Source organism: Corvus cornix, chromosome 3 (genome assembly GCF_000738735.6).
Source record: "Corvus cornix cornix isolate S_Up_H32 chromosome 3, ASM73873v5, whole genome shotgun sequence".
Lineage (NCBI taxonomy): Eukaryota > Metazoa > Chordata > Aves > Passeriformes > Corvidae > Corvus > Corvus cornix.
In genome coordinates, this window is record NC_047056.1 from 10,360,591 (window position 1) to 10,384,501 (window position 23,911).

General features: G+C 41.0%; 1 long non-coding RNA gene across 6 annotated transcripts in view; it reads left to right on the top strand.

Annotated features, from left to right (window-relative positions):
• Positions 1-47: 47 nt before the first annotated feature.
• The window catches only part of LOC104696589, a 28,758-nt gene continuing 4,894 nt past the window's right edge, over positions 48-23,911 (top strand). For 3 of the 6 annotated variants that reach the window (XR_002048067.3, XR_002048069.3, XR_002048068.3), the window contains exons 1-4: positions 48-159; positions 1,350-1,483; positions 8,257-8,354; positions 21,242-21,390. This is a non-coding gene — a long non-coding RNA (uncharacterized LOC104696589). Of the gene's footprint in view, positions 160-1,349; positions 1,484-8,256; positions 8,355-19,753; positions 19,856-21,241; positions 22,607-23,911 lie in introns of those variants that run through there. The other 3 variants (XR_753056.4, XR_753057.4, XR_753055.4) reach the window with 3 other exon arrangements.

The window sequence follows — 23,911 nt, forward strand, 5'->3', positions numbered from 1 at the left end:
CGGAAGCCGTCAGCGCGCGCCACCGCCCCGCCCGCCGCCGGCCCCGCCCCCGTTGCCATGGCGGCGGCGGCGGCGGAGGCCGGACCCGGGCGGCAAAGTGGCCCCGAAACCGAGTCCCCGAGGCGCCCCAAGCGTCCCCGAGTTACCCCAAGTTACCAGGTCGGCTCTTTATTTTCGTCTCCTACCGATGCCGAGGCGGGGACGGGTCTCCTGAGGGGCTGCTCGCCTTCCCCCTCAGGCCTTCCCCTCCCCGCGGGGGTCTGTCTGCCCGCTATCCTCGGACTGAGCCAAATCAGGCAGCTCTTAAAAGATTCTGTTTGCCATGAATATTGTGTTATTCCATAGCTAGACATCCTGGAAGAACTTTTACTCCTTCTAGGAGGCCTTGCCCAGGTCTGCTTGGTGAACAGTTTGCATTTGCGGGATGGGCTCTGAATAAAGGAAAAGATAAGTGTGATCTCCCGGCTCCTCTCTGGCAGCCCAATATTTGTAAAGGATAAGTACGACCTCCTGCATTGTCTCGGGCAGCCCAATATATGTAAAGGATAAGTATGACTTCCTCCATTGTCTCAGGCAGCCCAATATTTGTTTATTGTGTTGCCCCAAATTCCACCGACTTCTACGAGAAGCCCAGGTTTTTCCTTTCATGCCATGAGCTATGTCAGTCCGCTGTGAACAGCAGCCTGTTACAATTAGGTATCACCCAAAGAATATAACCACGAGGGGGGTTGGATAGTTAAGAGAGTTACATATTGTGTGGGAAACCATGCTGCAAAAAGGCCAGTGTCCACAATGGAGACAGAGGAGTCCTGCAAAAATCAACTTCATTTGAATAAAGGGAGAGAGCCCACTGGGCCATACCCCTGTGGGGTTTCTCTCGACTTTTTGGAGGACGCATATTGCCCTCCTCGTTTCCGAACCATGTACTACATATTCGCCTTTGAACATGTATCCCCCCCCTTATCATGCATTGCATGACCATTAAAATTAGCTTTTAACCCACTCTGGGTGGAGAAGCTAATACTCATGAGTCTATTAAGTCTGTGCATTTTTCCCTAAAGTTCAGAAGTTCAGGCTGTGCTTGGCTCTGGAACAAACTAGCGTGGCTTGATGTTGGTAACGACCCCCACACCCATTCTTCCAGAACCTCACGGGTCCGTTCAGATCAAATCTTTTGTAAAGACCTTAAACCCATTTCTCCTATCACATAGGGATAGATGTATGAGTTTATGGCTATAATTTTTTTTCTACCTTTAATTTTACAGAATAGTGGGAACAATCAGAAATCTTAAAAATACCAGAATATAGGCCATAATATTTGACCTTTTTTTAACTTTAATCACATCCAGATGTTGACAATGAGGAAACAACAGGGTTGTGATACCTAGTAGGACAAAGAGGCTATGGAAACAAACATGGACTAATCCAGTGGCACCCAGCTGTGATGGAAGGACATCCTGGTCAGCTGCACAGCTTTTCCTGGGTATGGATTGCTTTCTAACATACATATGATAAATGTTCATATGTTAATCTGCTTTTCAGAGCATGGCATGGTTTATGTTGCTGGTTGAAGACAGAGGCATAAAGCAATTGCCTTAAAAGCAATTGTCCAGAAAAATTAATTAATCTGTATGTTTTAAATCCCTCAGCTTGTTGAACCTAGCGCAGAGGGCTCTAGGAAACGACACCCTGTTTCCTACTCTGCTGTTGGACTTGTTGGGTAATTCTGGACACAGCACTTAACCCACCTGTGTCTTAGTCCCACAAAGCTGGATATGGTACCATGCCACATCAAACTAATGCTCATGGATAAAGCATCTGCAATCTCTGAGTGAGAAATGTTTCATTTTGGGTTCAAATTATTTGTCAGGCAGAATGCTTCAGCTATGCCTCCTCATGTGATGGCAACATTTACTCTGCTCCAAGGCAAACTTTCTTTTAATATGGCAGACATGAAGTAAAAAAAGAGCAAACTTCCTTCACTCACTTTTCTGAGGTTAGATATTCACTAGATCCTTAAATAGGTTATATATAACACGCAACTCCTTTTTAATAACGTTTTGTAACTTTTATCAGATGAGCCTTTTCCTGCCAGGAATTTAGGCTAGCAGTTCAAGAAAACTCTGTATGACAAAGGGTTAGTTTGATATTTGCCATCAGAATTTATAGCGTAATTGAAGTCTGTCAAGAAATAGTGATGCTGAAGTCTGCCAAATATAAATGGTTAATTTGCTGTTTATAGCCCAGCATAAAGATTCCATAACAAAGGGATACAAGTTCTGTACCAGAAGTACCAGAACTTGCATCCTGCGTGGTATAGTCAATAAATTCACCACTGTTCTTACTACCAACTGTTGTTGCTGTTAGCTGTTGGATAGCCTTAAAAGATTTTTCTATTTTACTAAATGTCATGTACAGTGCAGGAGATGAAATATAATGTGGTTTGAACAGACATCTCTTTTAAAACTTATTTTACTGATTTAGTTGAACTGAGATTTTTCTTTAACAGGAAAGGAACTTTTATTGTGGTCTGCACTCATCAGTGTTATTTGCTGTGAGCAGGGTAACAGAGAATAAGATTTGTTTTAACTACACCCCAAGTACACAGGAGTTGGTATTTCTTTCTTAGGTCATTCATACAATGCAAAGAAATGGAAAAGCTTAAAAATCAATTAATTGATGGGTGCTATATACGTTTGAATTATCTTCTTTGTGTATATATTGCACATATTTCAGTTAGTGCAACTTGCTTAGAAGGTTGTAAAGAAATAAGCAAACAGAAGAAAAAAAATCCGATTGTTTCCTATCTTCAGAGTCATTTTGTAAATACACTTCATAACTTAGAGTTTTTGCAGTAAGTTGAAAAGTGATCTTTGTATAATATTGTGTAAATAAAAGATTTGTCCTCCAAAAACCTACTGTCTACTAGCTGCTGCTCCTTGTTAAAGCCATGGAGAGAACTATCCACAGTTTTCCTACCAGGAGAAGGTGTTGTGACTTGCTGTGACTTTTGTGAGAGATCAATATGTCATGATAGAAGATAATAAAAGTATGATGACTAAGCAGAGTGCTGAAGCTTATCAGAGAAAGTACTACCTCTGTCTTATACTGAGTTTGATAGACTTTTATGAACTTGCCAGTTAAGTGCTCTGTGCTTATCCTAATGTGCAGGCATACAAAGAGAGGCAGGAAATACTTAGAGTTAAAAGGGAAAATGGGTTATTGGAACAGCTGTCCCGTAGCTCTGCTCAGTATGGAAGAGTAAGGAGGGTCTAGGAGGAACCAGTGATATCTTGCTCACAGCAAAGCAAACAGTGTGTTCCTTAGTCTTACTTCCACTCCCCACAGAGCCCTCTCTCCCAGTGTAGGTGTATGGAATTTGGACCTGCAAACTCTGGCTGGCTGTAGAAACTGAGGCCAGTTCCTATGCTGATGAGGCTGGTTCCAATGTTGTATTGGCAGGGCAGGAGAAAGACACTCTACCTGAAAACTGGCATTAATCTTTTCTCTTCAATAATCTGTTTGGTTTCTTATTGAGGCATTTTACCTTTGTCTTGGATTTATTTCATTACTTTACCAAAAATAGAAGGCTAGAAATATTCACAGAAAGTGTCCCCTGACTAAACGCTGATCGTTTTCTGGATTTATCAAACTGTGGATGAAGTAAGCTAAAAACTGTCTGGATACTTCTGAATAGATCATGGTTTAAAGGGGAGGTGAGCCCTCAGCAGACACACCTTCAACATTGTATGACTACCTCATTAGCATTAAGGGACTCTGACCTTCACCAAATCCTGAATATCTCACTTTCCTTGTTATCAAAGCCAACCGCGCTCAGGTGCCAGAGGCAGTGTGGCCATGGGGGCCAAAGCAGGATAATTCTCCTGCTAAGAAAAGACAGCTTGGTTGTCAAAATGCACCAGACCGAGAGTGTTGAGCGGGCCTGGATTTCTGTGAAGGACAAAAGGGTCTGGATTCTCCTCCCTGTAAGCACCACCCATTCTGAGTCATCTGAGCTGGAAGAACTGGCATAATTGCAAAACATCTTCACACAGATGGTATGATCCAGTGAAGGTTACATGAGGATTCTTGAGTGAGATATTTGGCTGTTTAATTAAAATACTATGAGGACAGGTTTTTATTGTTGGGTACTTTTCACAAACATTTCTTCACAAGGCGGAGAAAATGTTTTTCCTTTTTAGCGTCACAGGGGTACAGAGTATGAACTTTTATTTTTGTTAGCTCATTTCCAGATAAACATGAGAACACATTGTAAAGGTCACTTTGTGTTTTAAATTCAACAAAAATTCCATTTCATGTGGTATCTCTAGCATATGTCCCATCTGCCATTCGAAACTTTTAAAACTGCATTTCAAACAAAGTTATCCTATAGAGTTCAGGCACTGCAAATCATCATGAATTTTGACCACTGTAGATGTGATGATTCTTTGTCACAAAAGCCCAGATCTGTGGAGGGCATATACTTGTGTTGATTTCACTGAAATTTAGGGGCCACAAATAGTTTTATGGTAAAGAAAATCTGCCTTTACAGCTATGCTTCTTATTTGAAACAGTTAAATTTCTGAGGCCTTAAGATGAAGCAGTGAAATGTGCAGATGAGATTTGTTGGACACTGGACTCATGGGAAACCCCTGGATGCTCTCTCTGGACCCTGTTCTCCATTGCCCTAAATATTTTGTAGTTGCTTAGGCATGTGCAGCAGATGCAAAGTATTCATAAATCTGAATTCTGCACTTACAACACTGGTAACATTTTGAGGCCACTTTCCACAGATATAAATGACAACCAATGGAATGTCAGAGTTTCAGAAACCTGATTTCCAGAGATTTCGAATTCTTTTTATACCAGCTGAAGTGAATTAAACCATTTTCTGAAAACTGGGTTCCAGATATTAAAGTCTGGCAGGCAAAGCTGGGTTATCCAAAATTAGATGCCAATTCTGAAAAGATAATTGTAAGTGATGATCTCATAGGGGAAGTCTGAGACAGAGCCAAGAGTAGAATCTAAATCATCTGATACCCAGTCCTGTGCATTAACCACACCACTGATTTTTTAACGCTCTGAGCTTGAATACTGAGTTCTTAAATAAATAAATGCAATTTTCAAAACTCATCCACAGCATATGTAAAATAGCATTTTGATGTAGTTTGCTTAATTCTGGTAACTGAAGTCAATTTGCATCTCAGATTTTCAAAGAAAGTGGTTTCAAATAAATTCATTCTTTATTGTGGTGAACTTAGGCCCTACATGGGTAAATGTTACTTTTAACAAATCGATTCATGGATTTTTTTTTTTACCATTCTTTATGTGTTTTCTGCACTTGTAAAATCAGTCCTTACCAAATACTTTTACATGAGTCTATCTGTGGTTGCTGTAAAATACTATACATATTAGAAGCTAGAAAGCAGTGAGATTTTCCATTTTTCCTATGAAGACAGGCTGAGTGAGCTAGGGTTGTTCAGCCTGGAGAAGAGAAGGTTCTGGGGAGACTTTATTTTGGCTTTTCAGTACTAGAAGAGGGCTTTATAGGAAAAGCAGCAGAAGACTTTTTACCAAGGCCTGCAGTGACAGGACAAGGGACAATGTTTTAAACTGAGAGGGCAGGTTTAGATTGGACATAAGAAAGACATTTTTTATAACAAAGGTGGTTAGACACTGGCACAGACTGCCCAGAGACACTGTGGATGTCCCATCTCTGTGAATGTTAAGGATCAGGTTGGATGAGGCTTGTGGCCGCCTGGTCTGGTGGGAGGTGTCCCTGCCCATGGCAGGAGGTTGGACAGGATGATCTTTAAGGTCCCTTCCAACCCAAACCATTCTGTGGTTCTGTGATTTTATGAGTTGCAATGACTGAAGCAAGATGAGGTGCAACAAAAATTTCAGAGCAGAGAGCACCACTGAAGTAGGACATGTGGGCTTAGTAAATCGGCCACATGCAAGGATATTGGAGAGATTCAATCCCGATGGATTCAATCCTGCAAGTATTCCACATGCAAGAAGTTTGGAGATGGAAACACCTGTTGGTTGGTTCCCTGGTCTGTGGGATGCAGGAAGGCCTACGGTGCCACTGTTCTGCAGGGGTTTTCAAGCTCTCCTGCTCAGGGTCCTGCAATGCTTGGAGAGCTCTATACAATATTTTGAAGACCAGGGAGGTTTGAATAAATGAGAGAGACATTTCTGAATGAAGTGCAGTGTCTTTCATAAAGTAGTTTTTCCAGAAGGCATACAAATTATCAATATCTGTTAGTGCTGGGAGTTTGAATTGCACCTTTCACTTTTTCTCAAAAGACTTGGTATTTTTAAAGCCTTTTGTTTTTAACCAAGTCCAAAGACTTACTAAGACTGAGAATGAAAATGGGGAAACAGCTCAAATTTGTGGATGCATCACTACCTTAAAATAAGGAAAACCTCTCTTCTCCTGTCACACTCAATATCACAAACGTTCAACTAGCAATTCTCTAGAGATTATTTGCCCTGAATTTCAAATTGAATAAGACAAACAAGAAGGAAAGGAAATACAGATTTTCTGGGTGTTTTGTTTTGTTTGGGTTTTTTGTATTTTGCGGGTGAACATTGGATGTACTTAAAACTTTTGTATGAGAATTTTTATGCTTCTTGATTAGGGAGATATTGATGTCTCAGACTAGATAGTAAGAGAGGAATGTGCATTTACTTGGATTCCAGTAGACAGGCTCATGAAGAGAAAGTCTCAGATGCGAATAAAAAACTGTGAGGTTGTTGCCTAATTGATTAGAAGCAGAGAACTGTCAGACATCTGGAGTGTGCAAAGTGTAAGATTGTCCTCTGATTTCTCAACGTTGGCAGTTTTGATGCCACTCGTACTTTAAATTAGTATTAATACTCGGGGAAAAAATGCAACCTTTCTCTCTTTAATCAACAGTTTATAAATGCAGTAGCATATTTCAGATGTGAGTAATGTATTTTTTTCTGGCAATTGATTAATGTGCATAATAAGATGGATAGGCCTGTCTGCTGAGATGCAGAACAGTGACACACAGCATAGTGCTGCTTGAAAAGGAAATAATATTTTGTTTTTTCATTAGGGCTCAAAGCTTTGGATATCCATGGAAATCAATAGCTGCTTGTAAGATGGATACGACATACTGCATGGTTGCTCTAGTTCCTGTAACTTATGTAAATATTCGTTTCTGATTATTTTTGAGGAAACATCCTTTCTACACAGAATTAGCTTTACCATCAAAGCCGGTGTTGGGAGAACACCCTGATCAGGTTACTAATCAGCTCGTAAGGGAGTGGAGATTTAAGACAGGAGGTGGCAGCCTTGAGTAGTAACTCATTGCTGTCTCTGCTTAGTTAAGCTCGGATCCAAATGGAGTCAGAGCTGGGCATAAATAACTCAGCATCTCAGCCCTTTTTCTTAAACATCACAACGACAAGCAGCCTGCATAGTGAAGATGGCAACAACTAATTTTGTCCTTTTTGCCTAGTAATTAAAAATGTAGCTAATTAATTTAATACTTTTAATGTGAAGCTTGTGTGGGTTTTCCTGGATTTTTTTTAACATTTGGATCAGCAGTTGTAGCAGGAAAGACTGCAGCACACTGCAGATGCTGAATTTAATCTGTCTCATTCTCATCTGGGTATCAGATCATGTTGCAAACAAGAATAACTAACAAAATATGGAGTTGATTTATTCAAATAAAATTTGTGCCTAATTCTGGTCTCCTTTTTGGTATCCTGGAATGTTGGGTGTTTCTTCATCCCCTAACTGTGGTGTACAAGCAGGTCATGAGGTACTTCCATCTCCCTCATGATCTACCACACAGTAATGGCAAGATAACCTACTTTTATTAGTAATATCACTGAAATTTTCTAATCCATAAATCAGCAGAAGACCTTGCAACTATACAGTCTCAGCAGAGAGAGGAACTTGATGACATCATTGTTTTTCCCCTGTGAAAATGCTTAGTTGGAAAAAGACAAAAAAAGATTAAATGAATCAGAGTAGCTCCATGCAACCTCCCACTTCTAATCTTCTTGAAGAATGTGAACAGTACCATTCACTGGTAAAAATGTAACCAAGAAGAGTTCTGCAGCGTTGTTCATTTCTGCTGAATATTCACAGTAGGAATTATACTTGTAAATTTTATTATTGTAAATTTTGTGTATCTATTGATTAATTTTTCCCTACAGCTCCACATTTTAAAAATATGTATTTTGGGCCAAATCTCAATTTACAATTTTTTCATTCAGGTGCATGTGAAAAGTCTTCATTTGAAAGTTTGCTAAACAACAAATCCTTCAAATAGAACAGGTTGCAACTCTGCTCTGCCTGGAAAGTACACATGCATGTAAGTCTTGATCCATAACAGAACTAATTTTCTGATCTTGTTTTTTGTCACAGTCTGTAGACAAAAAATAGCATTTTCCCCTTTTCCCCCTGTGGCTTGAATCCTGCAGTTAACCTGTGCGTGCACGGATCTGTCTGTTTCACACAGACACCACAGTCTGCCTGGATGGATCTGAATGAGAGCCCGTGCTTTCTGTAAGAGTCCTGTTAGGCACAGTAGACGTTGTCAGGGAACCTTCTGTTTAATCTTTTTATTAAGCAAACATTTCCTTAAGTTTGCATAAGCAGTCGCCCAGCCATGGCTTCCACACAATCCTTTAATAACTGGCAGGGTGTGGTGATTACATTTCCTCGGAGGCTTCTCCTCTATCTGACTACCAGAAGTAATTTATTCCTCAGTTAACATCATTACTTACTTGTTTTGTTTCTTCACTTCCTTTGTCTGTCACAGGCAGATCTGGGAGTTAATAGCTGTCTTTTTAGTGCAAAAAGTGGGTGGGGGATGATTCTTCAAGCCCGATTCCCTAAAGAAATAAGGCTTGTGTGATCATTCTCTGCCTATTCCAACATTCAACATGCTGATAACATGGAACCCCACTGGCCATTTCACTTCATGTGGAAGAGAAACAGGGGACTCCAGTCTTCCATCTTCCTGGCAATTTATGAAAGTGGATGGCTGGGGGGTGGAAAAAGAGCCTACTACTACCTCCTAGTATTAAGGTACTTGTTAATTTAGGAGATACATGCTAAGTTTTGAATATCAAAATACCAAAATATTTCAGATTTATTTGGAGTCAAGAGGAGCACCTCCCTTTTGTGTGTATTTGGTTTTTAAAAAGGCCACTGAAACTGTGAAAGAATGTGTAAAACTTGCTTGGTACAGATAATCAGTACTGATCACTACTTTTAGGTTGAAGGCTGAGTCATAACAGTTGTTCTGAGCAGTAATTGAATTTTCACTCCATCACAGCATTTATGGGATTGGAAAATGTGCCAGACAGTATTTTGCTCTATGAAGGAGCGCAGTAAACTTGGACCTTATAATGTCTGTGTTGCTGGAGAAATATGGCTTTCTTTTTTTGAGTAGGTGGTTTTGGAGTCCTAAAGACTCTCTGATTTTTGCTTTCTTAAAACAACAATAGCCACAGCCTTGGCTGGGTAAGGACATGGACAGATGTTTTGTTCCAGATACAGCTGTGCAGAGAGGAAAGAGGTTTTCCATCCAGAGCCACATGGGTGCTTCTAGCTGCTACAAACCGACCTGTCACGGAGAAGTTTTTTATGGGTTCTCCCTAATTCATACTAAGCACAATTAGGTGTATCATTTTAAGCAGTTTAAAATCCTGAGGTATGAAGTATGGCAGCTGGCTTTGCCTCATCTGAGTTAGCAGTACTGCCATGGACTCTTCTGTTAGCACCCCTGAAGAGTGGTCAGAAAGTTCTGAGGTGGTTAGTCCCGTCCACTGGCACTGCTAGATGTAGAAGAAATCACCTCTAGACAGCCTGAAGCCCTTCTGATAATTCACAAGCATACGGCATCATGGGCAGGACTTCTGCCTGCACAAAAGGTGAGTGAATACCATTTGGGGATTTGAATACCTGAGCTCAACAAACAGAAAGAAAAAGACTGAGCGGGTTTGGTTCTGTAACCGGGCAGAAACACCAATTTAGTGTAGTGGTTTGGTCCAAAATACTCATTACTGTTTACCTTCTGTGAGATAAGAATTAAGAGAAACGCAAAGCAGGCACCAAACTTGAAAGAATATAAAGAAGTTTATTAACAGACCTAAAAGAAGGAAAAAAAATTATACCACACCTTCAGAATCTTCTCCTCCCCCCACCTGCCTCCCTTCTCCCACTGACAATGTAAAAAGACAACCGTTAAGATGTTCAGTCTGTTTACCACTTCCATAATAACCTTGTTCAGTCCATTTAGGAAGAGGAGTCTCTCTGCTCACATGTGAGTCCCTTCCCCCGACTTGCAGCTTTTCCCACAACTCCTTTCAAGGGTCCACTCTTGAAGGTTTTTGGGGTACAATTTTAAGGTTGAGCCGTTCAGAAACAAAAGTTCTCTTCACCCATCTCTGGGAGCATTTCATCTCTAAGAACAGAGGCCCTTCTCCTTCCCTGGGAGCAAAGGGTCTTCCTCATCTTCATCTTTAGGACTATCTCTGGCAGCATCTCTAGGAACTGAGGTTTTCTCCTTCCCCATTTGGAGCAAAAGTCCTCATCGCTTCCATCACTCCCTGTCCAAACTTCTCATGAACTTACAGCTGCGTCAGCATCTGCCTATCTCAGCACAGGTGCTTTTGCTCACAAGTACAAGTTGAATGCTCCACCCCCCATGCCTTCATGAAATTACAATGGGATACTCTGATATATCATAGCTTCACAACAGAATTTCAGCTTTAAGCATCTCCTCTTTCTCTTCCCTCAGGTTTTCAGCTCTTCACAGCACTAAAACGGTTAATCTCACCTAGGCCTTGCAGCTGGAATGTGGCTTATCGAAGTGGAGAGGGGCGAGAGCCAAGCTGCTCCCGCTGCCCACAGCAGGGCTGTGGGGGGTTCTGTGGGTGGAACAGGGCCCATCAGCTCCAGGATGGCCGTGGCCCGGCCCGGCCCGGCCCGAGCAGGGCCTGGCCAGGCCCACTGGCCCCCACATGGGGCCCGCAGCCACCTGTCCCAGCACCGGAAACAAGAGAGAGCTGTGGGGGGTTTGTCTATTCTTAAGTGTGGATCACAGAGGTGGTCACAACTTTAAGTGGCTCAAAGAATTGTCCATATTCAAACTGGCCAGCTGATAGGTTCTATCAGGTCCCAGAGGAAGCTGTCAGCACCCCTTAGCAAGGACATCCCTTCCGGGACTATGCTTGCTAACCTATGACACTGACTCTCATGCTTTTACAAACCAGTGCCAGTGAGCAGAATCACATTTAAATAGGGCCACATGTGAAAATGGTTTCTTATGCTGAGAAAAATTGTAGATATGTGGAAATGGTATTTGAAGAACTATTTAGTGGGGCACTAAGGAGATCTATTCTGAGAGCATAGCTTGGACTGTGAATGGCATGAGCAGGCATTTGGAGAACCTGAGCCCTGTGTGTGGTAGAAAAGTCTAAGAGAAATGAGCAAGAAGTCCATGAGTAATGGAATCAGTGAAACCTGGTTTCCAGTGGATTTGTGCTTCATGCAAGTTTTCCCCCTGGCCTGTATGGTCTTTGTCTTAGATGGATCATCTGATGCCTAGTAAGAATTAGGCTTTTGCTACATTCTTTTCCATGGCTGGAGACACCATCTGGATCTCCTCTTCCTCCCAGCTGGCTGCCTACTTTCACTAAACTTAGGATGATTTTGTGTCTTGAAACCTGTGATTCGTTTTCAAATTTAGTTGAAAATCAGCACTGGATTCAAAAGTTACTCCAAGAGGAAGTGAAGACAGCAGAATAGGCACTGATACACAAAACATGATGACAAAGGCCTTTTTTTCCTTAGGAAATCAGAAGAGTTGGGGAAGGCACTTCCTTCATATTTGGTGATTTCCAGCACTGGCAAGGTCACCTCATTGGGACATAGAAAGGGCAAATGGAAGCAGCTCTCTAAACGTAAACCTGCTTTCATCTTGCAGCCCTGTTTTATAGAGAACTGAGGGACAGGTTTACAATATTGTATTCTTGTGGAGGTTTATTGGCATTTATTTGGAACTTGGTTATTTATTAGATGAAAATATACTATAATTTCAGGAGTTGGTCTATATCTATATGTGGATTACATTTTTTAAACTGTTTCTTAGGTCAGTATTACTGATATTATTAATTTTGCTTAACCTGCTAATCATTCCGAAATTATATATATTTGTCTAGTGGAGATGAATGAGAAAACAAAATCCAGTAACAGGTGCACAAAGCAATCTACCTGAACATATAAGTTAAGTTTAATAGGCATATTTTATGAACCAGAACAATTTTCTGTAGGTCTTATCAACATCCTTATCTTTGATCTTCAGCTCAGTAGGTAAGAACACCATTGTTTTGCTAGTGCTTTGGTTGACTTGAAAAATAATCCTCCTTTGACTATTTGAGAACACGTATGTAGCGGGTTGAGTTCGAAACCGGGCAGAAACACTAATTAAATGTAGTGGTTTTGGTTCCAAATATTCATTACTTACTTATTTTCCTTCTGTGAGATAAGAATTAGGAGAAAAGCAAAGCAGGCACAAACCTTAAACAGTTGCAGTACAATGAAAGAGTTTTATTACTAATAGAATTAAAAGTAAAGAGAAAATAACAAAACAAAATTAAAGCAAATTCCCCCCCGCCCAGCAGTTCTCTCCTTTTACCCAGCTCACACAAGGGATAACAGAACATGGGATGTTAGTCAGTGTTCCAGTTCTTGAAAAAAGTCTCTCTCTTATGCTTAAGGAAAAAAGGGTTTTCCTTCAGTTGCACGTGGTTCCCAAACTGCCACTAACAGCAGATCCGCCCGGAAACAAACAATCTGCTGTGTGTAGAACATCTCTCCCATGAAAAATCTCACAGTTCCTTCACACTACAAAACATGGGCCACCACATGGGGTTATTAATCTTTTTAAGGATAAGTTATTTTGGCCTGCACACAAAGGCTTTTCTTCGCCACAAGTCTCTAACAGCCTCTTACTACTTCTATATAGCCTGGCATAGGCATTCTTCACAATCTTCACAGGCACACGAAGATACTCCATCCCCCCATGTTCTTCAAATGGATTAAAGAGACAAACAGTTTGTGGTATTACAGTTTCTTACCACGGCATGCAAGAAGGTTTCTTTTAAGCTGCGTGCCAGAATCGCGGCACCGCCCTCTTTTCTCCCGTCGCCATGCTCAGCTCCGTCCCACGTGACTCACTTCTCTTTCTCTCTGTCTCTGAAGCCGCCATGTTGAAGGGTGTTCTTGTTCAGGCTTTACGGTGGGGAAAGCCTCGCTCCCTCTGTGCTGCTGGCTGCGTGGTGTCCTCTTCAGTTCAGCACGAAGTGTGCTGGCTGCAGACAGGAGGCTCTGCCGGCTCCCGCTGACTCCGCCGGCTCCGCATGGAGAGGAGAGGGACCCGCCTGTCCCAGAAGCCGCGCTGGATGGGTTTAGCTGTGAGCAGTCCATGGCTGGTTTTAGCTGCCTGCGGCTCTGGGACAGTCCCCCCGCAGTGATCCAGGGTCCGTGCCGCAGCGTTGGGAAAGGGGGAAAGGGGCAGTGGCCCCGGCCCGGCGGGCCTAGAGGCTCGGAGCCCCCCCCACCTTCCAGCAGGCGAGCTCCGACAAAAGGGGAAGTCCCGCCTTTCTGTGCAGTTTAAATATGTAAATTGTGAGAAGCGTAATTGGTCTTAAAGATTGTCCATCAACTCAGGGTCAACCCAATACAGCATAGCTGAAATATCTGGTAGTGGCAAGCTATGCTTTTGTCCCAGGGAAAAAACCACAAAAGCTTAAATGGAAAATGAAGGAGGAACCTATCAGAAGAACTGTTCAGAATAAACAGCTCTGCGCATGTCCTCTCTGAAAATTTCATTTAGCTCCAGGCATGGGCTTGAATAACCCACCTCATGTTTACTAGCACCAGCTAAAAATTTATTCAACACAGAGAATATACACCTTTTTATTCTACACAGGGAATGTGTACCTTGTATCAGACTTGGTAAGAAAGAAAGGTGGGTTTCACATAGATTATGTCATTGTCTGTAAAAAGAGATACATCTTGACTGCAGAAAACAAAAGTGCTTTATCTAGGTGCTTAGCCTAGTGCAAATGTTTTTCCACCAAATACAAAATATCTGTTGACATATCTAGGATGGAAGAATCTGTATAGATAGGTGTGATAAAAAGCCTTCTTTGCCTCACTGAAATTCTCAGTAAGAATGTACCCTTCAGTAGGGCTTGTAACAAAATAATATTTCAATTAAACAAGCTGTAACTTATGGTTCTAGAAAGTAATAAATCTTCTGCAAGAACTATATGTACAGTAGACCCTAGGATGTGTTGTCTAACAGCACAGCTCCTATCCAGGGATAAGTACTTCTTAAATCTGAGGAAGTTAAATCCTATTTTTTTTTAATGTTATTTCTTACATTATTCTATGTGATAACAGACTTCTGCATTTAATTCCTGCCTTCTTGGCCTTACTTCTCCAATTTTAAGGCAATCAGGGCATGAGCCCTTCTTTCAACAGTCCCAGTGTATAATATGAACACCAAGGTAGGGAGATCAGTATTCCCCTCTGTAAGGAATTCAGGGTGGTGTCAAACCTGCCAAGTGACTTTCACAACACTCTGATACAGGTGGTGTGGCCGGGGTGTTTGAGTGACTCCTGCCTGAGCAGTCCTGGCCTTGTAAACTAGCACAGGTATCTTGACTGCTCAGATCTGTGCTTGCATAACCTTAGCCAAATCTGAATCAGCTCTAGGGCCAAGAAAGGCAGTAGTGCTGGGTTTTCAAGGCTCCTTGTGCCATTTTCCTGCACACAGTGTTTGCCAGCAAGTTAGAAGTGAACCTCTTGTATCAGCTACAAATGCCAGGTATGTATGGGAAACAAGAGCTATCTTCCAATACCAGGCCTCCTTTAGATACCATGAAGCTTAAGTGCCTTCTTTCTGTTAATACCAACCATTTACCTACTGCTTCTGCCTGAATCTAAATGAGTAGTTTGAAGTGATCTTTGTACTTATCACAGTATGCAAATAAACTGGTTCTTTTGATTCTGTGAGGGGAAGGGGTTTGTTTGTGTGACCTTGGGAGCAGACATGGGTATCTGTTCCTGGCTGCAGGAGGAACACATGATTGTGGAATTTGGAGACTAGGAGACTGCTTATGAGAAGTATTACCACATGTTCATCTTCTCCTGAATAGCCTTTCTTTGACACTGTATATTGGAAGTGTCTGTATCATGGAAAACAAGTTTTAACCACAAAGGCTGTGTGGAGTGTGACCCTGGTGCCTGAGAGCATAGGCCATACCCAAAGCAGCCGTGGTCTTCCCCTTAACATGCTCAGTGTAAGTCACAGCACTCGGGTCACATTTTCCAGTACTATTTTCAGTGTTCCTTGGGTAGTATTTTTAATATTATCAGCTTAAAAATTAACTGTTGCTCAAGAATATTTCACTGATTTCACTGGTGAATATCTAAGAAAATCTGAAGGGTACAGGACAGTCTTGCATTTAATTTTTTTTTCTTTCCTCCTCGCCACTTTTTTCTCCTTGAAGCTGGCAAAGCCCTGAGTATAGAGATTTTACACTCTGATCTCGTGCCCTGAATTATGACCTCACCATTCCAGACCAATTTCTGGTAGCCATTTAGCAGTACCTCTGCTAGATGTGGATATGTAAGTTAACTATGGGGATAGTAAAATTAACAAAAATCATGTAGTTTAACTTCTAGAACCCAGGCTAAAACTTTAGTGCCAAGGCATGGAAACTCTGGGTTTTTGCTAATGAAAATGAACAGACCAAATTATTGAGACAATAAAGATGGAGTCTCGCAATGGTATTGTACACAGCTTTGCTGTTTCTTATTACACAGATTCACTTTTCTTATTGAACAGAAGTAATTGAGAAAGTAAAATGAACAACCCCTCTAAACACCAGCTAGCTTCTCTCACCAAATGGTCAGTAGGCAATACAGAGAAACAGGCAATTCAGAAGATAATTCGTTCTCATCATCTTTGATACCCATTTCAGGAGAGAGGAACTCATCCCTCAGAAGCAGGAAGGGATGCAGTCTTGTATGTGCAGCTATCATTGCTTAGCTTTCAAATTACCACTAACAACCTTATCCAACCTGTTTTTGTGACTGGAACCTAATGAAAATGCAGCCAATATTTGCAAATGCAAAGCTCTACAGCAATATAAGTCTTTCTAATATATTTCACCCCGCTCCACAGAGCAGCAGAAGAGATTTTTAATTTACCCACTAAGAACAAAGTGCTGATTTGGCTCTGTGCTTCTTGGAAACTGTCTTTGCTCTGCTATTTCCTGTTATTTTCTCAAGTTTTGTATTTCAGAAGAGAACGGGGACCTCCTCAAAATCTCTTTATGTTTGTGGCAGCGTGAGGTGATTCCTTGGACAGACGTAGATGGGTGTTATTTGCAGGTAGAAAGGGAAAGAAGAGCGAAAGCACGGCAGAAAGTTTTCTCCTTTTAGCTGTGAGGCTTTGATGCCTGACGGCCAGCACGCCACGGCGAGCAGCCGCCCGCAGCGCTGACCTTGCTTGACACATTCAGCAGACGCTGCTAAATCTCGCTTCCTCAGACTTTCAGCATTTTTCATGACTGTTCCTCCTTCCATCCCGAGACACGAGCCATGAGCCGGGTCGTGCTCGCTCTGGCAGCTCCTGTGACACAGCTCTGCTGGGCTGTCTGCGGGCTAGCGGCCACTTTGGAACAACCCTTCTGGCTGCATTAGCAGATGATTGCATTTAAAGACGAGGCTTTGCCACTGCGTGCGTTTGAATGATTGTGGTGCTGCAGTGTCTGCTGGTGTTTGTTGACATTGAAATTTATAGAATTTTGTTTGTGTGTCTTGTGAGAGGGGAATATATCACTGCAGTCGTCTGACACCTCACCTATGTTGGTGGCCTTATTTCAAACCTTTTTGGCAGCCAAGTTGAATAAATTGCTTTCAGAATCTGTGGATGACCTGGCAGGAACTGAGTGATTGTCCTTAAAACCATTTGTAGTTTCTGTTTTGTGCCCTTGACAGATCAGTGGTTGGGAAATTTGTTCACATGCCATCTGCACCTGCTAGCTTTGCCATGCAGGAATAGGTCATTTCCTTTCCAAACATGACTGGCTTCTGATATCAGCGGGAAATTGGCAGCTCTTTTATGAAAGCAGTAGATTCCAGTTTCCTTTTTTCGATTTTCACTGAGATAAGAAAGGAGTTGTTATTGTTACGGTCTCAGTGCTCTGTCCAAGTTCTCTTCCCCACAGAACTGCTTTTTCAGTCATTCAAAACCAGTTTGTCAGTAGCACACAGCAATATCTTCTACTGTCTGAGATTGTCCCAAGGTAATTTTTTCCCCAATATCACAGGCTTAATTCTAAACAGAACTGCACAACCTAGAGTGAAAATATGTCCTTCTTCTTTTGTCTCTTGGTCTTTCTTCCTCATTTTTGTGAAAGACTAAGAGAATCCAGAATAAAGTGTCTGTCTGGTGTTGGTGGTAGGGCTTAAGAAACAACATAATGGAATTGAAGTATACTTTTCTCCCTATTTCTTTGTCATATCAAAGTGTTGATGCCAAGTGTCACTCATAGTACTTTCAGTTCTCTTCTCAAATGGCAGAAAGCTGTTGCAATGACTTCTTTGTAAGGAGTGTTTAAACCAGCAGCTAGGGAATCAGTGATGTTGGGCAGGGAGCACGCAATTGCCTCATCTCCAGCCTGAAGTATCACCTTTGCAGAGAGCTGCAAAGGAGTTTTGTTGCTGACAATAAGACGGTGAATTTTGTTCCCGTTCTAAACAGCATAAAGCAGCTGCATTGGCTTTACAAGTGATTCAAAGGTTTGCTCTCCCTGAAAGTTAGGGTAAATTGTTTGTGCTTCCAATGTGTGCTGTGTGTCTTTTTCCTCCTGTCAGTTACTGGAGATGGAGATAGAATTGTGGGTTTGTCTGTGCTTTCATGTAGCATTATTAATGAAACAGGTAATCCTATTTGTCTTAAAATCAAGGCAAAGATCTCTTGTGTTCCATCTGTTCCAGACACCAACAGCATGCTCATCACCATGGTATTAGAACAGCCTGGTACACAAATAGCAATCAGCAGTTATTAACCTAATATTGTTACTTGGTCCATAAAGCTAGTATTGGCAGAGATACAAGACATCACTCACTGTGAGACAGTTGCTCAAGTGATGTACTTTGTTCTGCCAGAATATGATAATATTCTGTATAAAAGTCAGTAAAAGGATGCTTTTTTGTTGTTTGTTTCATGCAAGCAGCAAAAAATTGCCAGTATAATATATCAAAATTTTCTCTTTATATCCAGTAATTTACAATCCATTGTTATCTAGCTGTAGAACAGCATTCTTTAGAAAACAAAAGGGCTTTTTATTTTAATATATATCAAACCACTGAAAGTTCCCCTTTCCTTCCTTTCTTCCCCAGCTGCTGATATAGACTGATAGATACAGGAGTGGCTTTTTGCATGCAGACCACCATTTATCTCAAACTGGACCTAGATGAGTTCAGGTCTATTCAGCAGGTGATCTGTAGTGCTGAAGGGGTGGCATGTGATTGCAGCCCACCAGGAAACTCTAAGTCTCTCAAAACATCCTGAACACCCACAAAATTTGGATGTTCCTTATTTGTCCTTACTCCCATTCATACATCTCATTTATACATGTTCAAAAGTCCAACTTCAAATGCCTCCTTTTTGCTTGGTCACTTTTCCCTCTGAAACAACGTAAGGATTTTTTTCAGAGTTGAACAGACACACCTTTAAAATCTCTGGTATTTAAATTTCTGGTTAAAAGGAATATATTCCTCTGGAGTGGTATATTTGTGCCAATCCAGTTAAATTAATAGCCCATCTGTATATCGTTTTTCTTCCCTTCTTAATCAGAATATACTCCTGGGAGACCTATTTTGTAAGCTTGTCTACAGGGACTTCTTTATTGCAGCAAGATGGAGCCTTTTCATCCTGCAGCTTCACAGTTGCAGGGTTCAACTGTGAAGCAAAAGTGAAACCAAGTCATTACAGTTCCTAGGTTCTATACACAATGAATTTTGCTTGCTTTAGAAGGCAAACTGCTGCCAAATTAACATTTCTGTCATCATTATAGTGCCTATACAGGTGCTGCTCTAATGAAAGGAAACATCTTTATCTGAGCTGGTTGTGTCAGCAATTACTACTCTTTCAGTGAACATGTAACTTAAATAGTCATGATGCTGGTTCAGTCTCCATTTTTATATCAATAGCTTCTTTTTTTTTTTTTTAAGTTAACTAGAATAATTAACTAATATTAATAATTATTAACTATCACAATAAACTAATTTAAAAATGTAAGTGGATTCTTAAGAACACTGTTGCCAAATGGAGCCATCAATTTGTTTGGAAAGGCCAACAGGATCTTTTTATAAAAAAGAGGATCATTTTCTGCAGGTCAGCTCTGTCTTGAACACTTTTTGTGTTTAAAATTAATAAAATAAATTAATAAAAACTAGCTTTTGGCTCAGCTAAGGGAAGGAGTCTAAAGTACTGAGTGACTCTCATACATGTCTAGATACAATGAAGGGCAAAGTGCAGCATTTTTATCCTGTCATTCCCTGTTATCACCCTCAGTTATTAAGCATGTGGTGGGTATTAACATCAACCTTGCCTCAAACATTTAACAGACGTTACTTACTAGACAAACTGCATGTGCCCTGTGTTATTTCTCTCAGGGCCTGTCTCTCACTGGATGCATGCCAGACTGTCCTTTGGGATGTAGCCCAGTGAGCAGGAGAAATGGGTTTGGACTTGGCAAAATGGCAGTAAGTATAAAGGTATAGTTGGAACTTTCTTGGAATACTCTCTCCTATCTCACTATCCTAGGCCAGTATCTTGGTCCTCTGCAGCCCAATGCTTTGGAGCAATGTTGTGGAGAAAAATGAGTAATTTCTGACTCAGTTTAGTAGGTTTATCAGGACTGAAAAAGCTATAGCTGGACTAAATGCCGTGTCCACAGCTTGTTTCATGTAGCTCTTTTTGTCATGTACAGTGACTGCCCACCAAAAAAAAAATGAAGATGCATTGCTTCAGCTTTTATAAGAAAGATCTCAAGCAGGTTGTGTTGTATCCCTGAATACAAAGGGCGTCCAGGGGTTGTTAGTTCTCTCTGCTCCTGTGTTGCAATATACATTACAACAGTACATGTTGCCACTGCACAGTCTCCCCTTGTCCTCTTATTTTAGATAGGCTGCATCCTCCTCGGTTATCTTTGAGATTTATGACTTAGAGCATAAAATGTAACCACTAAAATAGGGCAGATGATTTTTCTGCACAATTTTGAATGACTAGTCAAAGCAGGATTTTGGGGAGAATGTGTCATAGTTTTGTACAACTGGGTGCCTTTCAAAATAGCTGCTCAGAGTGGGGTGCTCATTCAATTCACCACATGTTACACTGGGCGCACTCTAGAAAAGATCAGACACTGTTTTGAATTAACGAGGAGGGCTGGGATCTCTGATATTGTTAATTATGTGTTGGTGGAAAGCACAGTAGTCCATTGTTCTTTCTGAACCAGAGTATCAGAACAAAAAAAAGCAGCGAAAGGTCATCACTGCAGAAGCTGCCACCCTTGTTCCCTTGTGTGCTCTATCTCTTCCATGGGGAGGTCCAATGGATATCAAAAAGCAAAGCAAATGTAGTTGTCCTGATTTTTTTTGTCTTCAAACCCCATCACACATAATAATCCTCTGTGGCTTTCTGCCCCACACGACGTTTTGATGCCCTTGATTTAGGCATGATATTGCTGTGTCTTTTGAACCACACATTTTAGCAGTTTGTATTTGGACATAAGAGCCTGGATATGGAATGCATATTACACGGGGCAATACTGTGCTATAAAACACATATATATAGTTAATCTCATGTACTCAAAATGTCACCCATTTTGCATGGTGCAAAAAGAATCTCATTAGTTAATATAGGCAATGCATGCAGTGTAGGGAGTGACTGCATTTAACTATGACTTGCATTCAACTATGAATTAGTTGATCTTTGAAAAGCTTTTTTTCTTAAGGTAAAAGGAACAAATAATTTCAGTACCTTATTTTAAATAGTATTATTTGTAATTATTTTTCACAATAGCAAATGGAATGTAAATAGGTAATGGTGAATTTATAGCTCCTGAAATTATACCTGTTCTCTCTCCTTTTGCTTGCTTTTAGGAAGAAACTGGAGAGCTGCTTCATCAGTGCAAATCCATGCTGTGATTGGTCTCATGAAAAGGATCATATTGATGAATTAGTGTAGCTACCCTTCCAGCTGTGGAAGAATACCTCATACAGAAAAAATCCATAGGTGACTAATAGGTGTGGTAAGGAGCCTTTGAAATTTGGGAGAAACATTTGGTATGCCTGGAAATCAACCTAGATCTAAATTACCTGCCACTGTGGATATTTTAATCTTAATTCATGCTTTTCCACCACATTTCAGAATGCGCCCTTTATTTGAACAGCTTTGCTTTCCTGTTTGTTTGTTTTTTATGTTTGTCAGTCATTACACAGTGCTATTTAGAATCAATTTAGCACCTTTCCATGTGTTGAGTGGTTGTGGTGAGTGATGATTGCAGGATTAGCCTGCTAGTAATTAAATATTGCTGCCTCTTAGCTTGAAAATGAAACATCTCTATGGAATTTAAGAGTTTCTTGCTTTATTCAGGTTGTGCATGTCTAAATAGTATGGATAGGTGTACCAAGACAGTGCAGGCACAGTGCAATCTTTTAAAAAAATAAATTAAAAAAGCAAAAAGAAAAAGGGGGAGGGGTAGAGAGAGAGGAAGAAGAGAAAAAGAAATTGAGATAAGGAAAACAAACTCAACCAATCATTAAAACTTTGAATTGTATGGGAAATCTTCCACACTTTGCTGAATCCTGGGTGTAATTTCCTAATTTTGGCTTTGTGCAATCCAGGTAAGGTTTCCTGTCTGGACTCATTTTTACTCACAGATGGGTCTTCAAAATTTGCAAGTGTTAAGTTGTGTAAAATAGGATGTGTTGCCTGTCTGTTGAAGCCGAGGGGTACCTGTCTTAGTAAAGCAGAGGCTGGGTTCCTCACCATTTGTGGACCCAATGGATGCTTGTTTTTCATATTGGCTCTACCACTACAAAGAGTTTTACCTCTTGAATTCACTGATTAATGGTTTAAGCAGAATGAAGCCTTTTTTTATTTTTTTCCAAATCTGCTACCAAAAATCACATTATTTCACCATTCAAAGACAGTTCTTTGATCCGTACCATGCTCCTCACAGGACTGCAGCAGTGTAACCTCTTATGATACAAATGATGAGCTTCTGTTTGAAATAATAGGGATGATGCCTAATCCTGAACAGACATGAGACGGATTTTAAATAAAGGTTGTCATTGAGAGGCCTGTAAGTTAACCTCACTTAGTTCTGTCTGGCCTATGTTAGGGTGAAGATGAAGGCATTTGAGTCTCTTAATTGAAGCAGAGCATGAGCTTTTTACCTTGAACTCTTGTTACATTTAAGGGTTCCTGCTGAATAACAATAATAAAAGATGAATTCCATCTGGTTTTCTGTTGATTGTTAGTTTAATTTAGTGTATGATGACTCAAAAGTTTAGTCTGCCAGCCAACTAAGGTATGCAGTTATCAACATTACTGATAGGATAAACCAATTATGTAAGCTTATTTGCAAATCTCCCCAAATCCCATAATACTTAACAAAGTAAAACTCTTGAGCTGAAATGTACCTGTTTACAGAAAGATACAGCATCAAATAGAGATTTAATTCAGAATTTTGGGTAGACTAAGTGGCCTTGGTGCCTGCTTGTTTGTTTTTTTTTTTCTGTTGCCATTTTTAGACATTAAATATATCAAGAAAGTGAAAAGAAAGTATGGACAAGAAAAACACAGTCATAAGAAAGAATTCTGAGACTTTTCAGAAAGGAGGCCCAAACCCGGAACAGTATGTTCTGTGTCTTGAGTGTCTAGTGAGTGCTGCGTCTTTGAGCTGTAACAGAATTTCCCAAACCCTGTGTCTAACCATTACCTTGGCAGGACTCCAGATTAAGCCTGTGGGGAGAGGAAAGTGCCTGTGGAGCTTGGCAAAAGTTGTTTGTCCTTTCCTCCTGAAGATATGCATTTGTTCCTGGGTAGTGTGGGAGGTGGCTCCTCCTTCCTGCATTTGTAGCCACCATGGAAACAGATAATTCCAGAAGACGGTCTAATAATGGAACTGCAGACCCAAATGTCATTACAGAGGTCTGAGACTCTCTCTCCTGACACTAAATTGTATATGCATCTCCTGACAGCTAAACTGCATGTGCACGTGCAAGCAGTTCCACAGGCCTGCTCATGAACGCCCCAAAGCAACTTAGATGGAGATTCCAAGGGATGAATAGGGTGAGAACAAAATGTCGAGGGCCAAGAAAGTCAAAAAACCACAAAGAGATTCAAAATTTAGATTATGGAAAGTGTGAAATGATATTGTCAATGTCAGGCCATGAGACAAGGGAGGCATTCTGTTGTTGAATTGCACATTGCAGGCCTCTGTAAGCATGCAATAGAGAAAGTATGGAAGATGCTGTGCAGGGCAGGTGTGTAAACAGGATGAGCAAACAGAGGAGGATTATGAGCAAAGAAAAATTAAGAAGAAAGTTTTTGAAAGAGGAAGAGGTCAGAAGAGAGCCTGGTGGCACAGAAGCTGACAGGGAAGAAAAGGGGTGTGACAGTAGAATGGAAGCCGAAAGAAAGTACAGCCATTGATTTAATTTGCTGCTTTTCTTTAGAAATGTATCCTTTTGCCACTTCTGGATGCCATGCACATGCATAAGAACATACAAGCTTTTCAGCTTACCAGGGTGAAACTGCCTTCC